A 24,257-nucleotide genomic window follows, 5' to 3' on the forward strand; every position below is an offset into this window, starting at 1 on the left:
ACGTGCCACCATGCTTGGCTGTTTTTCGTATTTTTAGTTGAGACAGGGTTTCACCAAGTTGGCCAGGCTGGTCTCGAACTCCTGACCTCAAGTGATCCGCCTGCCTCAGTCTCCCAAAGTGCTGGGATTACAGGTGTGAAAAACTGCACCCAGTGCTTTGTGCTTTATAAATATGTTCTGAATGAATGAAGGAAGCATCGGCAATACAGACATTAGCAGAAAATAGTAAGATAAGAACATGAGAAAATATTAAATATGTTTTTGTTGTTGTTGTTTTAGAAAGTGTCTCACTCTGTCACCCAGGCTGGAGTGCAGTGGCACGATCTTGGTTCACTGCAACCTCCACCTCCCAGGTTCAAGTGATTCTCATGCCTCACCCTCCCAAATAGCCGGGATTACAAGCACGCGCCACCACACCAGGGTAATTTTTTGTTTTTGTTTTTGAGACGGAGTTTCGCTCTGTTGCCCAGGCTGGAGTGCAGTGGCGCAATCTCAGCTCACTGCAACCTCCGCCTCCTGGGTTCAAGCGATTTTCCTGCCTCAGTCTCCTGAGTAGCTGGGACTACAGGCGCGTGCCACCACGCCCAACTAATTTTTTATATTTTTAGTAGACATAGGGTTTCACCATGTTGGCCAGGCTGGTCTCAAATTCATAACCTCAAGTGATCCGCCCACCTTGCCCTCCCAAAGTGCTAGGATTACAGGCATGAGCCACCGCACCTGGCCTAAATATGTTTTTAAATTTGGGACTGCCTGTCCATGAGAAAGGTAGGGAGAAGAGAATTCACATGGCATCCCAAGGCAGTAGCAAGGGGAGAGGAGAGAGAACTAGAAAGAAGACTTACACCTTTGGATAAGGAGCTGCAAGTGGGAGAGTTAAGGGGAGCCTCCAGGGAAAGTGCTGCAAAGAGAATTCTTTGCTGTGCAGGGGCCTGCAGGAGGGCCTTGGATCGGGGTCCTGTGGGGCGAGGGTGGGCTGGGTGGAAAGGTGGGTAAGCAGGCCTGACCCTGAGGCCAGGGCAGGTAAAGTACGGTCGCTGCTCCTCTGCCTGCATTGCCAGAGAGCTGCATGGTTAAGATGCAACATTCAGCACCGTCAGGAAGCTGGGCTCCAACGACTCCCAGAGCCCTTTCCTTCCCCTACACCTTCTACTCCCGCAGGGGTAAAGAGCGGGCCATTCTGCCTCCTAAGCCTCCACGGATGGGGGACTAAGTGGAGTTGCCTAGGCCTTCCCTTTTCTGAAACAAGAGCATCATAAAGTTTCTACAGCCATCCCTGTCCCTGACTGCCCACAGCCCTCGTCCTGGGCCATCTCCAGTCCCATTCTGTGCCCACGTTGTGCCCAGCTCCTGACTCTCCCAGGTCCAGGGAGGACAGTGCTGTCTCCATTTCTGCTTTGGTGGAGCTGCAACCACAACATGCCATGCTGCTAAGAACATGTTTCTATGGGGCTGTTTCCACGTGTGCCACCTCCTTAGTCTACTGCCTTCTCCAGGATAGAACTCTCTATTTCCCCAGTCCTCACTTAGTGAAGTATGGCTTCGTCACCAAGCATCTGTGAGATCCTACATGACTCCTATGCCTTCTCTGGCCTTTTTTCCCCCACATTGAAATTACCAGATCTGGACCGGGTGATGGACAATGTCCAGGATCTGTTTCCCTTCCAAGAGCTGTCAGTCCATTAGAAAGATTCCTACAGCCCAGAATTGTCAAAGGGGGTGGGAGAAGGAAGGAAAGATTCTCCTTTCTCTGCTGAACCACTAAAGGATCATTAAGCACTCAAAAGTCTAAGGCAACACAAAAAATGCTTAATAATTGCCAGGGATTATTTATGAGGAATGGAAGAGAGGAAAGAAATGGGGAAATTAATGATCTCAAGCGGGCAAAGTGGTTTTGCTCCCAGAGGACCAAGAAAGATGCTTAAAATTCAACTCCTTTTGAAGACAAAATGAAGGATTCAGCGAGCCAGGGGTTGCAGGTTGGGGGCTAACTCTACGGAGAAGGATGTGGACCATTCCCAGAGGAAACTGGCAGGGTTGGGGGTTAACCTGAATGACACCAGCTCCCTGCCCCTATTTGAAAAGAAGCTTTGAACAAAGAGAACAGGTTTGCCACAAGTGTTACAGAACGAGGATTAATATCATTATATTCAAATATATCATACAAATAGGTAAGAAGAAAAGAACATTAACCCCAGTAGATAAATGAGCGAAGAACATAAACAGACTGTTCATAAAGGAAAAAATAAGTCACTTTTCCCTTAATAAACAAAATACTGCAAACCCTCACTAAGAAAGACATGTACCTTAAAATGACAATTAGACACAAATTTTTACCCATAACATAAACAGAGTTTTCTCTTAAGGAGTGTTCATTAGAACCTGTCAAAAGCTGAGATAATATTGTCTTAGTTTCCTTGGGCTGCAATAGCAAAATACCATCACCTGGGTGGTTGGTAAATAACAGAAATTTATTTGTTATGGTTCTAGAGGCTGGAAATCTAAGATCAAGGTAATAGAAGATTCAGTGATGCTGAGGACCCATTTCCCCATAGACGGTGACTTCTCACTGTGTCCTCACACAGTGGAAAAGGCAAGAGGTCTCCCTCGTGTTTCTTTTATAAGGGCACCGATCTTTTTACAAGAGTCCCACCTCCTAATACCATCACCTTGAGGGTTATGATTTCAACATATAAATTTTGGGAGGACACAAATATTCAGACCACAGCAGATTCACTTGCTGATAAGCGGGTAAATGTGTCCAATTTTCTTTGAAATATGTAACAATAGTCATAAAAAGTTCATATCCTTTGGCCCTGTAATTTAATCCCTAGAAATTTAACCCAAGAAAATAATTAAAGATATGAACACAGTACCTATACAGGAATAGTCATCACAGGATTAATTATACTAGAGAAATATTGGAAGTAACCCGGTTGTCAAGCAAGGAAATGGCTAAGTGAAGGTACGTTCACATAATGAAATACATGCAGGCGTTAGAAGTCATGTTTTCAAAAAACACTTCAATGGCATGAAGAATTTCTTCTAATATAATGTTGACTGAAAATACAAGCCGGGAAAACTGAATATGTCATAATATCCATAGGTAAAAATGTGTACTTTTGGAATATATAAGCATGGGCATAGAAAAGAAGGTAGAAGAGGCTGGGCGCGGTGGCTCACGTCTGTAATCTCAGCACTTTGGGAGGCTGAGGAGGGCGGATCACAAGGTCAGGAAATCGAGACCATCCTGGCTGGTGGAAACCCCGTCTCCACTAAAAATACAAAAAAATTAGCCAGGTGTGGTGGCAGGCACCTGTAGTCCCAGCTACTCAGGAGGCTGAGGGAGGAGAATCACTTGAACCCAGGAGGCGGAGGTTGCAGTGAGCCAAGATCGCGCCACTGCACTCAAGCCTGGTGACAGAGTGAGACTCCATATCAAAAAAAAAAAAAAAAGTGGAAGGAAATACATCAAAATGCTAACAGTCATCAGGACTCGGGAAAACAGAGCAGAAAAACAACCAGAAAAAAGTCTCATGGTGGCCAACATCCACCAGGAAAACAAAGAAACAGGGAAGCCTATTCAGAATAGAGAGGAAGACCACCCTTGGGAGGAGGAAAAGACCGCCTCCTACAGGAAAGACCTCCAGCCTACAGGAAAGAATAAACAGAAACAGGCTCGCCGACTTGCCCCTAATTTTCTTTGTTTCTTTTAAGTTCTGAGATACATGTGCAGAACGTGCAGCTTTGTTACATAGGTATACATGTGCCATGGTGGTTTGCTGAAACTTTCAACCCGTCATCTAGGTTTTGTTGTTGTTGTTGTTGTTGTTGTTTTGTTTGTTTGAGATGGAGTCTGGCTCTGTCCCCCAGGCTGGAGTACAGTGGCACGATCTCAGCTCACTGCACACTCCGCCTGCCGGGTTCACGCCATTCTCCTGCCTCAGCCTCCCGAGTAGCTGGGACTACCGGCACTCGCCACCACGCCCGGCTAATTTTGTTTTTGTATTTTTAGTAGAGACGGGGTTTCACTGTGTTAGCCAGAATGGTCTCGATCTCCTGACCTCGTCATCCACGCACCTCAGACTCCCAAAGTGCTGGGATTACAGGCATGAGCCACCACGCCTGGCCCATCTAGGTTTTAAGCCATGCATGCATTAGGTAGTCCTCCTAATGATATCCCTCCCCTTTCCCTCCACGTCTCTGACAAGCCCCGGTGTGTGATGTTCCCCTCCCTGTGTCCATGTGTTCTCATTGTTCAATTCCCACTTATGGGTGAGAACATGCAGTGGTTGGTTTTCTGTTCCCGTGTTAGTTTGCTGAGAATGATGGTGTCCAGCTTCATCCACGTCCCTGCAAAGGACATGAACTCATTCTTTTTTACTGGCCCCTAATTTTCAATGGGCCATACCCAATAGGCAGGTCAATGATGGGATGAATAGAGGTGGAGATGATATGGAAATGTTCATGGAGGAGATGAGAGGAATCAGGAGAGAATAAGGAGCTACAATTGAGGAATTGTCTGTGTATCCTTATGGGAAGCTGTGTAATCCCCATGACCATCATGATGAATTTTGCCAATGCCTGGACTCCTGCCATTTTCCATGAGGTTAATATTGTGATTCCCATTGTTTTCTTTTTCCTTGCATTTTCCTAATACGTCTTTACTCATTTGCCGTGAACCTTATGTTATTTCCATGTGTCAGGTGAGTCTTGTGCTTCCAGCTTCTAGCTTGATGTTTGCAGATGATCGATAAATATCAATAAATAAAGCCTTTGTACCCAGTCTGTTTCTGTCATCAGTAGAACTTTGCTCATTTGCATGGAAAAAATGTAAAGTTAACAGAGCAATTAAAAAGCAGTCTATACATTTATTATTGTCTCATTTTTAAGAATGTATACTTATGGAGGGCGGTTCCAAGATGGCCAAATAGGAACAGCTCCAGTCTACAGCTCCCAGCGTGAGCAACGCAGAAGATGGGTGATTTCTGCATTTCCAACTGAGGCACTAGGTTCATCTCACTGGGGCTTGTCAGACAGCGAGTACAGGACAGTGGGTGCAGCCCACCAAGTGTGAGCCAAAGCAGGGCGAGGCATCACCTCACCCGGGAAGCACAAGGGGTCAGGGAATTCCCTTTCCTAGCCAAGGGAAGCTGTGACAGATGGCGCCTGGAAAATTGGGTCACTCCCACCCTAATACTGCACTTTTCCAATGGTCCTAGCAAATGGCACACCAGGAGATTATATCCCACGCCTGGCTCAGAGGGTCCCACACCCACAGAGCCTCACTCATTGCTAGCACAGCAGTCTGATATCGAACTGCAAGGCGGCAGCAAGGCTGGGGAGGGGCGCCCGCCATTGCTGAGGCTTGAGTAGGTAAACAAAGTGCCCGGGAAGCTCGAACTGGGTGGAGCCCACCACAGCTCAAGGAGGCCTGCCTGCCTCTGTAGACTCCACCTCTGGGGGCACGGCATAGCCAAACAAAAGGCAGCAGAAACCTCTGCAGTCTTAAATGTCCCTGTCTGACAACTTTGAAGAGAGTAGTGGTTCTCCCAGCACAGAGTCTGAGATCTGAGAACAGACAGACTGCCTCCCCAAGTGGGTCCCTGACCCTCGAGTAGCCTAACTAGGAGGCACCCCCCAGTAGGGGCAGACTGACACCTCACATGGCCGGGTACCCCTCTGAGACGAAGCTTCCAAAGGAACGATCAGGCAGCAACATTTGCTGTTCAGCAATATTCGCTGTTCTGCGGCCTCCACTGCTGATACCCAGGCAAACAGTGTCTGGAGTGGACCTCCAGCAAACTCCAACAGACCTGCAGCTGAGGGTCCTGACTGTTAGAAGGAAAACTAACAAACAGAAAGGACATCCACACCAAAACCCCATTTGTACGTCACCATCATCAAAGACCAAAGGTAGATAAAACCACAAAGATGGGGAAAAAAACAGAGCAGAATAGCTGAAAATTCTAAAAACCAGAGCGCCTCTCCCCCTCCAAAGGAACGCAGCTCCTCACCAGCAATGGAACAAAGCTGGACGGAGAATGACTTTGTTGAGTTGAGAGAAGAAGGCTTCAGACAATCAAACTTCTCCGAGCTAAAGGAGGAAGTTCGAACCCATCGCAAAGAAGCTAAAAACCTTGAAAAAAGATTAGACGAATGGCTAACTAGAATAACCAGTGTAGAGAACTCCTTAAATGACCTGATGGAGCTGAAAACCATGGCAGGAGAACTATAAGACGAATGCACTAGCTTCGGTAGCCAATTCAATCAACTGGAAGAAAGGGTATCAGCGGTGGAAGATCAAAAGAATGAAATGAAGCGAGAAGAGAAGTTTAGAGAAAAAAGAGTAAAAAGAAATGAACAAAGCCTCCAAGAAATATGGGACTACGTGAAAAGGCCAAATCTACGTCTGATTGGTGCACCTGAAAGTGACGGGGAGAATGGAACCAAGTTGGAAAACACTATGCAGGATATTATCCAGGAGAACTTCCCCAACCTAGCAAGGCAGGCCAACATTAAAATTCAGGAAATACAGAGAATGCCACAAAGATACTCCTTGAGAAGAGCAACTCCAAGACACATAATTGTCAGATTCACCAAAGTTGAAATGAAGGAAAAAATGTTAAGGGCAGCCAGAGAGAAAGGTCGGGTTACCCACAAAGGGAAGCCCATCAGACTAACAGCTGATATCTTGGCAGAAACTCTACAAGCCAGAAGACAGTGGGGGCCAATATTCAACATTCTTAAAGAAAAGAATTTTCAACCCAGAATTTCATATCCAGCCAAATTAAGCTTCATAAGTGAAGGAGAAATAAAATCCTTTAAAGACAAGCAAATCCTGAGAGATTTTGTCACTACCAGGCCTGCCTACAAGAGCTCCTGGAGGAAGCACTAAACATGGAAAGGAACAACTGGTACCAGCCACTGAAAAAACATGCCAAATTGTAAAGACCATCGAGGCTAGGAAGAAACTGCATCAACTAACGAGCAAAATAACCAACTAACATCATAATGACAGGATCAAATTCACACATAACAATATTAACTTTAAATGTAAATGGGATAAATGCTCCAATTAAAAGACACAGACTGGCAAATTGGATAAAGTGTCAAGGCCCATCAGTATGCTGTATTCAGGAGACCCATCTCAAGTGCAGAGACACACATAGGTTCAGAATAAAGGGATGGAGGAAGATCTACCAAGCAAATGGAAAACAAAAAAAAGGTAGGGGTTGCAATCCTAGTCTCCGATAAAACAGACTTTAAACCATCAAAGATCAGAAGAGACAAAGAAGGCCATTACATAATGGTAAAGGGATCAATTTAACAAGAAGAACTAACTATCCTAAATATATATGCACCCAATACAGGAGCACCCAGATTCATAAAGCAAGTCCTTAGAGATCTACAAAGAGACTTAGACTCCCACGCAATAATAATGGGAGACTTTAACACCCCACTGTCAACATTAGACAGATCAATGAGACAGAAAGTTAACAAGGATATCCAGGAATTGAACTCAGCTCTGCACCAAGCGGACCTAATAGACATCTACAGAACTCTCCACCCCAAATTAACAGAACATACATTCTTCTCAGCACCACATCGCACTTATTCCAATATTGACCACATAGTTGGAAGTAAAGCACTTCTCAGCGAATGTGAAAGAACAGAAATTATAACAAACTATCTCTCAGACCACAGTGCAATCAAACTAGAACTCAGGATTAAGACTCACTCAAAACCGCTCAACTCATGGAAACTGAACAACCTGCTCCTAAATGGCTACTGGGTACATAACGAAATGAAGGCAGAAATAAAGATGTTCTTTGAAACCAATGAGAACAAAGACACAACATACCAGAATCTCTGGGACACATTTGAAGCAGTGTGTAGAGGGAAATTTATAGCACTAAATGCCCACAAGAGAAAGCTAAATGCCCACAAGAGAAAGCCGGAAAGATCTAAAATTGACACCCTAACATCACAATTAAAAGAACTAGAGAAGCAAGAGCAAACACAGTCAAAAGCTAGCAGAAGGCAAGAAATAACTAAGATCAAAGCAGAACTGAAGGAGATAGAGACACAAAAAACCCTTCAAAAAATCAATGAATCCAGGAGCTGGTTTTTTTAAAAGATCAACAAAATTGATAGACTGCTAGCAAGACTAATAAAGAAGAAAAGAGAGAAGAATCAAATAGATGCAATAAAAAATGATAAAGGGGATATCACCACCGATCCCACAGAAGTCCAAACTACCATCAGAGAATACTATAAACACCTCTACGCAAATAAACTAGAAAATCTAGAAGAAATGGATAAATTCCTGGACACATACACCCTCCCAAGACTAAACCAGAAAGAAGTTGAATCTCTGAATAGACCAATAACAGGCTTTGAAATTGAGGCAATAATTAAGAGCCTACCAACCAAAAAAAGTCCAGGACCAGATGGATTCATAGCCGAATTCTACCAGAGGTACAAGGAGGAGCTGGTACCATTCCTTCTGAAACTATTCCAATCAATAGAAAAAGAGGGAATCCTCCCTAACTCATTTTATGAGGCCAGCATCATCCTGATACCAAAGCCTGGCAGAGACACAATAAAAAAAGAGAATTTTAGACCAATATCCCTGATGAACATCGATGCAAAATCCTTAATAAAATACGCAAACTGAATCCAGCAGCACATTAAAAAGCTTATCCACCATGATCAAGTGGGCTTCATCCCTGGGACGCAAGGCTGGTTCAACATATGCAAATCAATAAATGTAATCCAGCATATAAACAGAACCAAAGACAGAAACCACATGATTATCTCAATAGATGCAGAAAAGGCCTTTGACAAAATTCAACAGCCCTTCATGCTAAAAACTCTCAATAAATTAGGTATTGATGGGATGTATCTCAAAATAATAAGAGCTATTTATGACAGACCCACAGCCAATATCATACTGAATGGGCAAAAACTGGAAGCATTCCCTTTGAAAACTGGCACAAGACAGGGATGCCCTCTCTCACCACTCCTATTCAACATAGCGTTGGAAGTTCTGGCCAGGGCAATCAGGCAGGAGAAAGAAATAAAGGGTATTCAATTGGGAAAAGAGGAAGTCAAATTGCCCCTGTTTGCAGATGACATGATTTTATGTTTAGAAAACCCCATCGTCTCAGCCCAAAATCTCCTTAAGCTGATAAGCAACTTCAGCAAAGTCTCAGGATACAAAATCAATGTTCAAAAATCACAAGCATTCTTATACACCAATAACAGACAAACAGAGGGAAATTTGAGACAAGCCTGGCCAACATGGCAAAACCCTGTCTCTACTAAAAATACAAAAACTACCGGGGCATGGTGGCACACACCTGTAATTCCAGCTACTTGGGAAGCTGAGGCAGGAGAATCACTTGAACCCAGGGGGCGGAGGTTGCAGTGAGCCAAGATCATGCCACTGCACTCCAGCCTGAGCAACAGAGCGAGACTCTCTGTCAAAAAAAAAAAAAAAAAAAAAAAAAAAGCCTTCAGATGAAAGTTGAGATCCTACAGGAACAATTAGGCTGAGATGATATTTCCTTTTAAATTATATTATATAAGCCTTCTGCCCTTTCTGAATAGAACACTGTAAAAAAAATATATATATGTATATATTAGCCATTTATTCCACAAACACAGGGCACATTTGTGTCCAACATTATGGTAGATTTTAAAGATATGGAGATAACTAAGTCAGAGACCCTGACCCCAAAGACTTTGCGATGGGGATTGGGGGAAGTACACTAGTAATTACAGTAGGATACAAATGGCACAACAGAAACATGCTGAAGGCGAGACTAACTCCTCAATAAGTGATGGGAAAGTTTCTTGGTGGGAAGGGGGGAAAGTTATTTGAATGGGTCTTCAAAGATGCATAGAGGTTAGCCAGATAGACAAAGAGAAGGCAGGACATTTCAGGTAGAAGGAATTGCATGTGTGTGGTAGGTAGATTGCCCCCCCAGCCCACCAAAGACATTCATGTCTTAATCCTCAGAACCTGCGAATATGTCACTTTAAGGTAATGGACTTCTCAGATGTGATTAAGGTTAAGGCAATTAGCCTGGATTTCCCAGGCGGGCCCAATCTAATCACATGAGTCCTTAAACTCAGAGACTCCCCTGGCTGTGGTCAGCGGGAGATGAGCCTACATGAGAATGCCAGAGAGCTGGGATATTGCTGGCCTTGTAGATGGAGAGAGGGCTGAGGCATATGGCAGCCCCCCGGAGCTGGTGATGATAAGGAAACTGATTCTTCCCTAGAGCCTCCAAGAGAAAAGCAGCCCCACCAACACTTTGATTTTCAGCTCGGTGAGACATGCTTCAGACTTCTAACTTACAGAAAGGTAACACCATTTGTGTTTTTTCAAGCCACTAGCCTTGTGGTGATTTGTTACAGCAGCAATGTACACTAATGCACCTGCAAAGGCATGGAGACGCAGACTGAAATCACATTCCTTGGCCCTCTTGGCCCTTATCTCTGGCTTTTTCTGCAGACCAGGTTCAGCAGCACCTCCTCCAGGAAGCCTTCCAAAACTTGCCCGGACTAAGCAAACTCTTCTCTCCCATGTGCCTCCGCACACCTCTCCTACTGAATGACTCACATATGGAACACAGAGGACAATGGGGGTCTGCATCACAGACTGGTCACATGCTCATGAAACTCACCTCTTCCTCAGCTCACAGCCCATTGGTGTCTCGGTGGGTCCCTGTGCCTCGTTCTCACTGATGGAATCTGAGCAGAAGTGAGGGGTCACTTCCAGGACAGGGCAGTGAAGGGCAAAAGGGGCTCCTGCAGGCTCTTCTTCTTCCCTCTCCTCCTCAGATGCTCTGTGTGAGCTACAGATGGAAGGAATCAAAGCCCTGAGTCAGTACTGGGAAGAGACCTGCCTAATAGGAGCCTCCACAGAGGTCTGCACATAAACAAGAAATCGGCGTTTATTGTCTTAATTCCTTGGATCTGGGCAATTTTATAGCAAGAGAAAGCTAAGCAACTTGGGCCAGGCACGGTGGCTCACATCTGTAATCCTAGCACTTTGGGATGCTGAGGCAGGTGGATCACTTGAGGTCAGGAGTTCGAGACCAGCCTGGGCAACATGGTGAAACCTCATCTCTACTAAAAATACAAAACACTAGCAGGGCATGGTGGTGGGCACCTGTAATTCCAGCTACTCAGAAGGCTGAGGCAGGAGAATTGCTTGAACCCGGGAGGCAGAGGTTGCAGTGAGCCAAGATCGTGCCACTGCACTCCAGCCTGGGCAACAAGAGCGAAATTCCATCTCAAAACAAAGACCCTCACCCAAGATATCTGCTGTTCCCGAGCTGATGCTTTCTGACCTCTGATGCCTGTGGGCTCCCTGCTTCTTTGTAGGTGACTTGCTCTGCCTACCACCAACCAGAATGTGAGATTTTGCCCCCTCTTCAGTTTACACACACTTACATAAAATGCTGCTCACAGAAACACATTGTGAAGATTGGCAGGGGATCAGAGGGGTTCCCACTGCAGCAAGGCAAACAACCACAGGGAAGCAGCAGAGCCCCCTCCCACGGAAAATCCCCTGGCCCTTGTCCTCACCTGGTTCCAGTTTTCTTCCATGTTTCTGGTTCCTTTCTCTCCACCCTCCATTCTGTCTCAACTCCTATTCAGCAGGAAAATCAGTATCTCATCCAGGTGGCTACTCGTCTGAAATCCTGCACCTGCAAGATATCAGAGCCACCTTGAGCAGACATTAAGCAGACCAGACTCCTGAACCTACTAAATGACACTTACCTGTGGGATGTGGTGCACACCTGGCATCTGTCTCAGAGACTGGCCAGGCAAAGCCATGTGCTTCTCAACTGACTGCTCATTCCAATCCCCTGGGGAGCTTTCAAACGGCAGATGTCCCTGAAATTCTGATTTAATTGGTGAGAGGCGGGGCCCATCTCATGAGATGACTAGGATGTGAAGTCCAGCACGAGAGCCCCGGCAGAACCTCCACTTTGGGATGTGGGGGCTCAACACTGTGATCTCAGTACTGAAGCTTGAGCCCTACCAAGGCACTTTCCCAAATGAAGACCCTCTCTCCCTTAGGGGAGCCCCCATGCTGGCTGCTAAGTTTCTTTGTTTATCTCTTTACATCTGATTCTGTGCCATTCTCCCTCCCTGGGCTGTGCGCTGTCTGCTCCTGGCTGGGGGCTGGGTCTTATCCTTCTGGATGAAGCAGGTGCTCAGCGAATGTTTGGAGAGGGATGGAGTGGGTGGGAGTGAGGTAGTGGGAGAGGGATGGAACTGCAGGAAGGAAGCCCAGCCCAGAGGATGGAACCAAGGCGTCACTGGCCTGCTTTCAGAGACATTTCCCATTGCAGAAAGGGTCTGGGTCATAACCCAGTTAGACTAGCATTCTGCACCGCAGCTGAGTTGGAAATTATGATCCCCTGGCTTTACTGCCAGCCTGCTTCTCCTAGAGCACCATTTCTCAAATTCAGCTCTACTGACATTTTAGGTCAAATAATTCTTCATCAGCCTGGGAGAGATGTCCTGTACATTGCAGGAGGTTTGCAGCATCTCTGGCCCTACCCACTAGATAACCCAGTTGAAACAACTAAAAATTACTTCAGACATTGCCAAATGCCCCATAGGCAGCAGAATCACCCCAACTGAGAACCACTGTCCTAGAGGTTTAGGTCTTCTCAACTACAGCCCCCACCCCAGCCACGTCAAGGCTCCCATGAGCCCCTCACAGCAGTTTTGAGAACAGAATGAGCTTTATAGGGTAATGTACTTAGCACAGCACTGGCTAAGTACCGTGAAAGACTTAATACATGTCAGTTACTAGTAGTACAAACCCTGAGAGACAGACTACTTGCATGCATGGGGAAGGAAACCAAGGTTCAGAGTCACAAAGTGACATGCCCAAGGTCACACAGCTGGCATCCAAATTTAAACCTGTTTGACTTCAAAACTTTTGTCCTATTCATCTGAGACACTGACTCTCTTCATCAGGCAATGGAAAGAGCGCATCTGCTCCCACACCTGTGAGCTGAACCCATCATGCAATCCTCAGGAAAGTCTGCAGACAAGATGCCCCAGCCAAAGGCTGAAATCCATAAATCCAGCAAGACCCCAGCCCTGAGGTCAGAGTGGGAGTGACAAGGAAGGACTCCCATGACCAGAAGGAGAACCAGGTCTCTCGCCATCTCTGGACCTTTCTGTCTCTGCATTTCCACACATGGGGTGTGTACCTCCCCTTCAATGGTGAGCCCCAAAGGGCAAGGACTATGTCTGTTGGTTTCTCAGAGCCAGGTAGGAATGCAGTCTGAGAAAGAAGAAAGAAGCCTATCATTAAGACACAAAATCAGAGTAACTCTAGCAGCAAAAATGAAATGAAAATGCAGTTTTGTTATCATAAACTCAAGCTACATCAATCCCTCTAATCTGAGGGAAAGATTGGCCCAGAAGCCTGGGGCAGGCCTGAACCTTCAGGTCAAGGAGCTGCAGCTGTGTGAGCCAGGAGCAGGTGGAGGCCAGGAAGCAGGGCAGGTCATGGCCCCCCAAAAGTCTTGTTACTGCCCAAGGCCAGGCTCCCAGGTCTCTGATGTCTTCAGAATTCAGGCAGAGTCAGTGGCTGTAGCCACCGCCTGGACACCCCCTGGAGTGCCCCTGAGTACTGTGGTGAAAGGTGACTTCTTTTTCCTTCCTTTTAAGCCCAGGAGGCTAATAATAAAATACCCTCTGTTTCTGAGTCTATAGGAGAAAATGCCTTCTAAATCCATTAAGTTGCTAATGCGTGCATTTGCAGACCAGAAAGAAAGGTGCAGGTTTGATGGATGTACTTGTCATATTTATGGTTTGTAGCCATGTGATTAATGGGCTCTGTGCTTTATAATGCAATGCTCATTTCACTCTCCTCTTTAAGCTCTGGGTGATTTATAGAACATTTATAGGGCATTGCTGTTGCATTTCAATGGAATGACAGTGATAACATTTTATCACCCTGGATTATCAATTAGTCTCCTTTGAGAAAAGGATGTCCCGGACTTAGTATGGGAACAGGGTGAGGAGAGGGGATGCTTCTTGGGAACATTTGCATGGTCACCTGGAGTTCACAGCCTTTCTCCCTGAGAGCTGCCTCCTCGTTCCTCTCTAGGACGAATAGGCTGCACGTGTTCAAAGACAGCACAGGAGCTGGGAGCCTTCTACCCCCAAAGCCCTCCTCTCATCCCTCACCATGCTGTGCAGCAGCTACTCATGGGTCTCTACCCACCCTGAGCCAGATTCCACATGCAGCCTCCAGAGAAATCCCCTTCTCACATCATACCCTTTCCTGGCCCTCCATAATCCTCACTGCTTTCTCGATGTGTGACCTTGGCTACCCTAGATGGCCCCTCTGAATCTCAGTCTCCTCATCTGTAAAATGGAAAATGGGGAAAGTTTTTGGAAAAAGTAAAATGAAAAAAAATTGCAGAGTGGTCGAGAGCATCAAATTGTTTAGCACAGTACCTGAGGTGCACGCCTTATGCTGCAGCCACACACACACACACCCACACCCACCCACACACACACACACACACACACACACTGCTTGCTGTTCATCCATCCAGCTGCTGTTACCTCAGACCAGAATTCCTTCCACTTCTTCAGCCAGTGAAATCATATTCCTCCTTCAAGGCTTAACCAGAATGCCCCCTCCTCTCTGAAACCTGCCTGATTCTCCAATATGACATTATTCCCCTGCCCTTTCTCTGCACTCATCCCATTGAATTTGCCCCTGTTTCTCTTTGCTCTACAAGCCTTGTTTCCTCTGTGAGTCTGTGATGTCCTTGAGGGTGAGACTGGGCCCAAGACACGTCTGTCACCCACACCTAGTGCAAGGCCTGGTACCTAGTAGGTGATTAATACAAGGACTCAGAAGGGGCAAGGGCAGGTTGAGCAGGAACTTAGGGCATAGGCAGGAGCCCAGGTATATTCTGGTAGCTCTTGAGAACCAGAACGCACACAGCACAGCCAATGAGGAAACCCAAACATGGGTCTGACCTATCCACATGCAGCCACCTGTCCCCTCCACTTTATTTTCATCCTCTCTTTATCCCCATCCTCTGTTCTGATTCTGCCCTCAGTCATTCATCCAACAGCTATGAATAGATTCCCACAATGTGCCAGATGCTAGACATGCACAGTGAACCAAACAGAGACAGCCCCTGCCCTCGTGGGTTTACAATCTGGTGGGGACCGTAATAAACAAAGCAGCACACAAATGAGTAATTACAAATTTGACAAGAGCTAAGAAGGCCAAAGAGGGAAATGAGAACTGGAACAGCAGGGAAGACCTACTCCAGAGAGGGTATTAGGGAGACCTCTCCAAGTGTCTTAGTCTGTTTGCTGTTGCTTTAACAGAATACCTGAAACTGGGTGATTTACTTGAAAAGAGATTTATTTAGCTCAGGATTCTGGAGGCTGGGAAGTCCAAGGAGCATAGTGCTGGCATCTGCTCACCTTCTGCTGAGGGTCTCGTGCTGCATCACAACATTGCAGAGAAGTTGAAGGCAAAGCCAGCGTGTCAAAGGGCAAACACAAGACGTGGCCATTCTCAAAGGTAACTATTCCAGACCCTTGAGAACAAACGCAGTCTTAAGAGAACTGTATTAATTCATTCATGGGAGCAGAGCCCACATGACCAAAAGGCCTCTTAAAGTCCTCACCACCTCTCAATACTGTAACATCGGCAATTAAATTTGAACATGAGTTTTGGTCTGGACAAACCACAGCATCCAGGAACTAGCATTCTAGCTGAATGGTGAAAGGAAGCAAGGGTTATTCATAGTCAGGATACCAGCCAGTCTATGTGGCTTTGTGTGAATCAGGAAAAAAAGGCTCCCCTCTCCAGGCAGACACAGCCCTAAGCAAGCACTCATCATGGGAAGAACGCAGGCTGATTTCAGTCCCCACTTGCCCCCAGTGGTAGGAGTGCCCTTGCACAGTGCACGACCTACACAACTGAACACAGTGTATGAGTGTCCCATTTCTGGACTCACTCCATTTCTGGATTTGATGACCCCATTGGATTTCTGGATTTTAACCTTTTGTGTTTCTGAGGGTCTAAGTTCTCATTTGCCATTTGTCCCCTCCCATTCCTGGCTGCCCTGGATTACACCCCACCACACAGATCCAGCTCTTAACTCTGGAAAGCAGATCTTGATTTGAACACCTGACTGGTGTTTCTAGGAACTAATATCAGTCAGCAAATAAGAGGATATAGATACCAAAGCAGAAAATTAATCATCAAGTTATAAGTTAGCACACAGAGAAAGCAAAGAGCACTGACTAGAAGCCCCCTAAGGGCAGGGATCACAGTAGATCCCCAGCAGCCACACAGTGCCTGGCACAGAAAGGGCACACCATTGCATGAGTAGAAATAGACATCTGTCAAATAGACAGCTGTGTAAACACATCTGTAGTTCAAATTTGTACAGGCAGAGGATACAAACTGGAAAGGAGTCAATGTGAAGAAGTCCAGGGACAGGGCAGCCTTTGGAAACTGGAGAAGAGGAAGAGCCAGACAAGGAGAGGGGGTGGAAATGATCAATGGGAAGAAAACCAGGAAAATATGGTTTCCTGAAGCCAAAAGAAGGGAGTGCTTCTAGAATGATAGATAGCTACCAAGAGGTCAGTTAAGACAATAACACAAATATCCACTAGATGTGACCATCTGGGAGTAATGTTTGTGGGAGAGTAGAAAAATGCCTGATTAGGGTGTATTCAAGAGCAAATGGGAGACAAGGAATTGGTGACAGTGAGCATAGTAAACTCTTTCAAAGAGTTTAGCTGTAAAAGGGAGTAAAGAAAAGTGGGAGCAACGGGAAGGGATGCGGGGTCAAGGAAGGGTTTGGTTGAAGTTGGAAGACATTACAGCCTGTTTGCATTGTGTGCTCATGGAAAGGATCCAGAGCTTAGAAGAAAACCTGATGAAGCAGGAGAGAAGAGAGTGGCGACAGCGATGTCCTTAAGAAGGAAGAGGTATCTAGTGCACAGGTGGAGAAGGTGGCCTTGGATAGGAGCAGGGATAGCCCATCCATTCTGTTACCAGGAAGGAAACAGAATAAATGGACAGAGACGCAAGCTTCACACACGTGAGATGCTCAGGATATGTGAAAATTACACTATCCCACCCACCTGATCCCAGGTGGCTCAGCTGCTTCCCACCTGTCTCCTTGGCCCAGACCCACAGACCTGTGGCTGCCTGGCCTGATTCCTCTGTGCCTCCCAGGCCTGCTTTTCTGCACTGCCCCCTCCTGGCTTTTCAAGAGCTGGCCTCCATTTTTAGCATGCCGGCAAGCAGCCTCCTGGACAAGCACTGACAGGCAGGAGAACATGGCCAGGCCCTTGGCAGTCATCATGGAGCTCCAAGAAGCTGGCAGCCTGGGCACTGGGCTGCCTGCACAGCCACACAGAGTCAGGGACCTTTTGCCAAATGTTGGTGAAATGTCTCAATGGCAAATTTAAATGTGCCCAAGTCTCCATTCTCGGCTTCCTCTCCTCTCTGCAACAAGCCCCTCTACTGCCGTGTCCCTAGAAATTAGAGGAGTGAGGCTGGGCAGGCATGTCTGCCAATGCCAGGAGCAGCTTTGATTGAAAAGGGAAATTGCAGGGCACTGAACATCGCAGGAATACTAGGAAGATGAGGCCAACGTCTTCTGTGGAGTCTCAGGGTTGGGGCATCCACACGGGCACATCGAAGTGTACCAGGCTGCACAATGGTAGAATGGCTGGCAGAGTGGTTCAGCACTTTCAGGGAAGCTCCAGGTGATTCCAGATGACAGGAGGTGACTCCCTGTCTTCCTCATAGGGAGCTGCCATAAACAACACACAGCTGGCAGGAGAGCCCAGATGGAGCGAGAGTTACAGGCCAAGCACCGCATCTCCCCACCCACCCAGGGCACTGCTGACTCTGGGGCCATCTCCGGGAGGACCATTCCCCAGCCCGGCGCAAGGCTCTGCTGAGGTCAACCTTACAGCAGTGAGCAAGAGCCATGGTTAATTTGTCTGTAGATATTTCAAAATAGGGAATGATGGTGCTTAAGTCCCTGTTTTTAGTGAGTCTGGAAGAGCGTGGTTCCTGACTTATTTCTCATCGAAGTTCAAATGTATCTGTTTGTCTCCCTTTCTCTTTCTCTCCTCTTCTGCTCTCTCCCTAGGTGTCTTTCATTCTCATTCTCTCTTTAAACTTACCTCTCTTGTGCCTCATCAACCTTCCTCCTTTTACTATTTCTCTTTCTTCACTATCATGGTTGTGCTCCTAAAATAATCAAGATAGGACAGTATATTCCTTAATATTTACTAATGAGCCTCTATTCCATGGCATGACCGTAAGGATCAATCATTGAACTAAAATCATTAGATAATACTACATATAGAAAATAATACTATAGGCCGGGTGCAGTGGCTTACACCTGTAATCCCAGCGCTTTGGGAGGCCAAGGCGGGCAGATCACGAGGTCAGGAGATCGAGACCATCCTGGCTAACACGGTGAAACCCCATCTCTACTAAAAATACAAAAAATTAGCCAGGCGTGATGGCGGGCACCTGTAGTCCCAGCTACATGGGAGGCTGAAGCAGGAGAATGGCATGAACCCGGGAGGCGGAGCTTGCAGTGAGCTGAGATCGCGCCACTGCACTCCAGCCTGGGTGACAGAGCAAGACTCCATCTCAAAAAAAAAAAAAAGAAAGAAAATAATACTATATACATTTACATACACAGTCACACATTGCTTAACGACTGGGATATGTTCAAGAAATGCATCGTTAGGTGATTTCCTTGTGCAAACATCATAGACTGCACTTACACAAACCTAGATGTTATAGCCTACTACACACCTAGGCTATATGGCATGGCCTATTGCTCCTAGGCTACAAACCTGTACAGCATGTTACTGTACTTTACTAGTCCATTCTCGCATTGCTATGAAGAAATAACTGAGACTACATAATTTATAAAGAAAAGAGGTTGAATTGGCTCATGGTTCCACAGGCCATACAGGAAGCATGGCAGCATCTGCTTCTGGGGAGGCCTCAGGGAACATACAGTCATGGAGGAAGGCAACGCGGAAACAGACACATCTCACATGGTGGGAGCAGGAGAAAGGATTGGGGGAGGTGACACCCACTTTTAAACAACCAGATCTCATGAGAACTCTATTATGAGAACAGCACCAAGAGATGATGCTAAACCATTCATAAGGGATCCACCCCCACGATCCAATCGCCTCCGACCAGGCCCCACCTCCGACACTAGGGATTACAATTGAACATGAGATTTGGGTGGGGACATAGATTCAAACTGTATTATGTACTGAATACTGGAGGCAACTATAACATAATTGTGTTTGTGTATCTAAATATATCTAAACATAGAAAAAGTATAGTAAAAATACAATATTACAATCTTATGGGACCACTGTCATATATGCAGTCTGTCATCAACCAAAATGTCATTATGGGGTTCATGACTGCATATAAAATCTGCATCATAACCCCACAAGGCAAAATAACAATATTTATCATTATAATAATAACCTACATATTTACTGTGTTTCAGACACTTTTCAAAGCCCTTTCACGAGTATTAATATGTTTAATCCTCTCAATAACTCTAAATCCAGGTACTATTACTACCCCTATTTCACAAAAGCAAAATATCGAGGCACAAGTAATTTGCCCAAAGTCACACCATTATGTATTTTGCAGAGTCAGAATTCAAATTCAAGTAGTCTAGATTCAAAGTCTGTGCCATTGAAACTCAAATTGAGTGAACTGTGTAAAGTCACACAGCCAAAAATGTGTAGGAACAGGATGCAAGCTCACGAATGTCTGATCCCAAATCCCAATTCTTCTCTCCCATCAGAACATATCGTCCCCACCTCTAACTTGGAATGCAAAAGAGATGGACATTTTACACATTATTCTCTAATTCCTTGTTAAACTTTCAATGTTTCTTTTATAACTGATGCTTGATGAATTAGTTTCTCCCTGTGGATCCCAGATTGCCACTACAATTAAAAATTCCCGACTCTGTAGCCTACTTGAATTACCTCTCTTCAAAGGACCCATACAATGAAGTACACTTCCAACTAAAATCACCGTGAACTGGCACTAATCTTTTTTTTCCCCTCTGAAGATTTATAAGTCCCAGTGGTTCACATGAACTAGATCACTTAACCAACATGTTTTGAGTATTCACTATGTGTCAGAAGATGAAGTGTTTCCTAGCCCTCAAAAAGCTCATGGTCTGGTAGGACAGAGAAGGCAAGTCCATTAACTCAAAGTCAAGGTAAGAAAGTGATATGAGCCCAAAAGTGGAACAGATAAATATTACAATGAGAGCTTGAAGAGCTAAAAGGGTCTTGGAAGACTTTCTAGGGGAGGAGGCAAGATAGCTGGGGAATCTATAAGAATACACTGACTGGATTTGGAAGGTAACAGTCTTGCAGGGTCTCAACACCACCACTGGAAGCCCTGCAGATACAAGAACACAGAAGGTTGTAAAAATTGGACATACTTTACATCATGCTCTGAGAGTTGGATTTTTATTACTGTTAGCCCCTCTATCACCATCTTGCCCACATCACTTTATATAAGCTAATTTGTCTCTTTTTTTCAGAAAAGAGAAGCAAAAAAAAAAAATCTGCATTTTGTTGTTGTTCTTATTTGTGTGTTTGGGTTTTGTTTTTTTTTTAAGCTTCCTGGTTGTCTCAATATCAGAAAAACAAAACTAGTCTTCTTCAAACACCATTTTTATCAAGCCTCTTCTAGGCTTAAAACTCTCAGCACCTCCTCACCCCACTTGCCTGAAGGATCTTGTCCAAACACATCAGCTTGGCATTGAGGTCTTCCATGATCTATGTTCCATGGATCCAGTTCCAAATGACTGTTCTGGCCTTATCTCCTGCTATTTCTGCACATGCATTTCCTCTAGGTATACTGTGGAAGTAACCTACTCGCTGAAAAAGAATACAGAATGTGCTGAAGTTTGATTAAGAAGGAGAGTTTAAAAGTGTTGCTGGATCTAGAACCAGAAATACCATTTGACCCAGCAATCCAATTACTGGGTATATACCCAAAGGATTATATGTCATTCTACTATAAAGACACATGCACACGTATGTTTATTGCGGCACTATTCACAACAGCAAAGACTTGGAACCAACCCAAATCCCCATCAATGATAGAGTGGATAAATAAAATGTGGCACATATATGCCACGGAATACTATGCAGCCATAAAAAAGGAAGAGTTCATGTCTTTTGCAGAGACATGGATGAAGCTGGAAACCATCATTCTCAGCAAACTAGCACAGGAACAGAAAACCAAACACTGCATGTTCTCACCCATAAGTGGAAGTTGAACAATGAGAACACATGGACACAGGGAGGGGAACATCACACACTGGGGCCTGTCAGGGAGTAGGGGGCTAGGGGAGGGATAACATTAGGAGAAATACCTAATGTAGATGACAGGTTGATGGGTGCAGCAAAGCACCATGGCACGTGTATACCTGTGTAACAAACCTGCACGTTCTGTACATGTATCCCAGAACTTAAAGTATAATTTTTAAAAAGTGTTCCTGGTAGTAAGGGGCAACACTAGATAAATACCTAGAATATTCCCCACTGAGCTTCCCCTTCCCCATTGAATTTTCCCAACTGGCTCCTCCCTAAATTACAATTAGTGGCCTAAAAACATCAAGCAAGCACTGAAACAGAACATGAATGAGGCATCCCAAGACACAAACCAGTGCAACTTTTGTTGGCCCAATAGGTCAAAAACGTCAACCATGTGTTTCCACCATTATGAAACATCTAATAAATCACAGGAACAACATAATACAATAGATAAAGAGACTTATGAGACTTGCTTTAAAATTGGACAGACAAGGAGGGCTGGAAGGTACAAGGTAAAGGGCACGATATCCTAATAATAATAATAATAATACATAAAAATCCTAGAAGAAAACCTAGGCAATACCATTCAGGACATAGGCATGGGCAAAGACTTCATGTCTAAAACACCAAAAGCAATGGCAACAAAAGCCAAAATTGACAAATGGGATCTAATTAAATTAAAGAGCTTCTGCACAGCAAAAGAAACTACCATCAGAGAGAATAGGCAACTTACAGAATGGGAGAAAATTTTTGCAATCTATCCATCTGACAAAGGGCTAATATCCAGAATCTACAAAGAACTTAAAAAAATTTACAAGAAAAAAAAAACATCAAAAAGTGGGCAAAGGATATGAACAGACACTTCTCAAAAGAAGACATTTATGCAGCCAACAGACACATGAAAAAATGCTCATCATCACTGGTCATCAGAGAAATGCAAATCAAAACCACAATAAGATACTGTCTCATGCCAGTTAGAATGGCAATCATTAAGTCAGAAAACAACAGATGCTAGAGAGGATGTGGAGAAACAGGAATGGTTTTACACTGTTGGTGGGAGTGTAAATTAGTTCAACCATTGTGGAAGACAGTGTGGCCATTCCTCAAGGATCTAGAACTAGAAATACCATTTGACCCGGCAATCCCATTACTGGGTGTATACCCAAAGGATTATAAATCATTCTACTGTAAAGACACATGCACACATGTTTACTGTGACACTATTCACAATAGCAAAGACTTGGAACCAGCCCAAATGCCCATCAATGACAGACTGGATTAAGAAAATGTGGCACATATACACCATGGAATACTATGCAGCCACAAAAAAGGATGAGTTCATGTCCTTTGCAGGGACATGGATGAAGCTGGAAACCATCATTCTCAGTAAACTATCACAAGAACAGAAAACCAAACTCCACATGTTCTCACTCACAAGTGTAAGTTGAACAATGAGAACACATGGACACAGGGAGGGGAATATCACATACCGGGGCCTGTCAGAGGGTAGGGTGCTAGGGGAGGGATAGCATTAGGAAAAATACCTAATGTAGATGACAGGTTGATGGGTGAAGCAAGCCACCATGGCACGTGTATACCTAGGTAACAAAACTGCATGCTCTGCACATGTATCCCAAAACTTAAAGTATAATAAAAAAAATTTTTTAATAATAATAACAATAATAATAGTCATCATTACAGATGAAATCACAACCCAAAAACTCAGGGATATAATAAACAAAACTTTCATTTTGCCATCACTGAATTTATTTATTTACTTATTTATTTTTATTTTATTTATTTATTTATTTATTGAGATAGAGTCTCACTCTGTTGCCCAGGCTGGAGTGCAGTGGCGCAATCTTGGCTCACTGCAACCTCTGCCTCCCAGGTTCAAGCGATTCTCCTGCCTCAGCCTCCTGAGTAGCTGGGATTACAGGCGTGTGCCACCACACCCAGCTAATTTCTGTATTTTTAATAGAGACGGGGTTTCACCATATTGGCCAGGCTGATCTCGAACTCCTGATCTCGTGATCGGCCTGCCTTGGCCTCCCAAAGTGCTGGGATTACAGGTGTGAGCCACTGCGCCCAGCCTTATTTTATTTTTTTGAGACAGAGTCTTGCTCTATCACCCAGGCTTGAGTGCAGTGGCGCGATCTCGGCTCACTGCAACCTCCGCCTTCCAGGCTCAGACGATTCTCCCACCTCAGCCTCCTGAGTAGCTAGGATTACAGGCACATGCAACCATGCCCAACTAACTGTTTTTGTATTTTTAGTAGAGACAGTGTTTCATCATGTTGGCCAGGCTGGTCTTGAACCCCTGACCTCAGGTGATCCGCCTTGCTTGGCCTCCTAAAGTGCCAGGATTACAGGCATGAGCCACCGTGCCCAGCCCGCCATCACTGAATTTAACTACTTTCTTAAACTTCATTTTGCTTGGGGGCAAAAACAACCTCACTCAGTTTCTGATCTACTTCCCTACTAAGGATTATCTAAATTCTCAAAAATTTAGTAATGTCAAAGTACAGAGTATAGAGAGCAGAATCTGATCCTCAGTCATTACCTTCTGGCCACTTGACATCTTCAAAGAGTCTGTACTACTGTGTGTCTTTGTCCCAACAGCAAAGCCTCCAAGCTTTGTCACGGCTAACTTCCACTCAGGTCCTTCATCAAGCTCTCTGAGGATGACTAAGGCTTTTCTTGACATCGGTGCTACAACTGGGTTCCAAAAAAAAAAAAGTCATTCCTCCGCTTTCCAGGAATTTTATGAGGCTCACGCAATAATCTCTGTTTGGACACCTGAAATCAGT

At 45.1% G+C, this 24,257-nt stretch overlaps 1 long non-coding RNA gene and 1 pseudogene across 1 annotated transcript in view; one reads left to right on the forward strand and one right to left on the reverse strand.

Moving 5' to 3' along the window:
* Positions 1–24,257, reverse strand: part of LOC134730149 (uncharacterized) — a 113,138-nt gene that overhangs the window by 40,898 nt on the left and 47,983 nt on the right. Inside the window, exons 3-4 of the long non-coding RNA XR_010111823.1 lie at positions 11,605–11,726; positions 10,698–10,868 (exon numbers count right to left, since the gene is read on the reverse strand). This is a non-coding gene — a long non-coding RNA (uncharacterized LOC134730149). The remainder of the gene's footprint in view (positions 1–10,697; positions 10,869–11,604; positions 11,727–24,257) is intronic.
* On the forward strand, positions 2,995–4,608 carry LOC100994648 (protein BEX3-like; annotated as a pseudogene).

Source organism: Pan paniscus, chromosome 23 (assembly GCF_029289425.2).
Source record: "Pan paniscus chromosome 23, NHGRI_mPanPan1-v2.0_pri, whole genome shotgun sequence".
In the NCBI taxonomy this organism is placed as follows: Eukaryota; Metazoa; Chordata; class Mammalia; order Primates; family Hominidae; genus Pan; species Pan paniscus.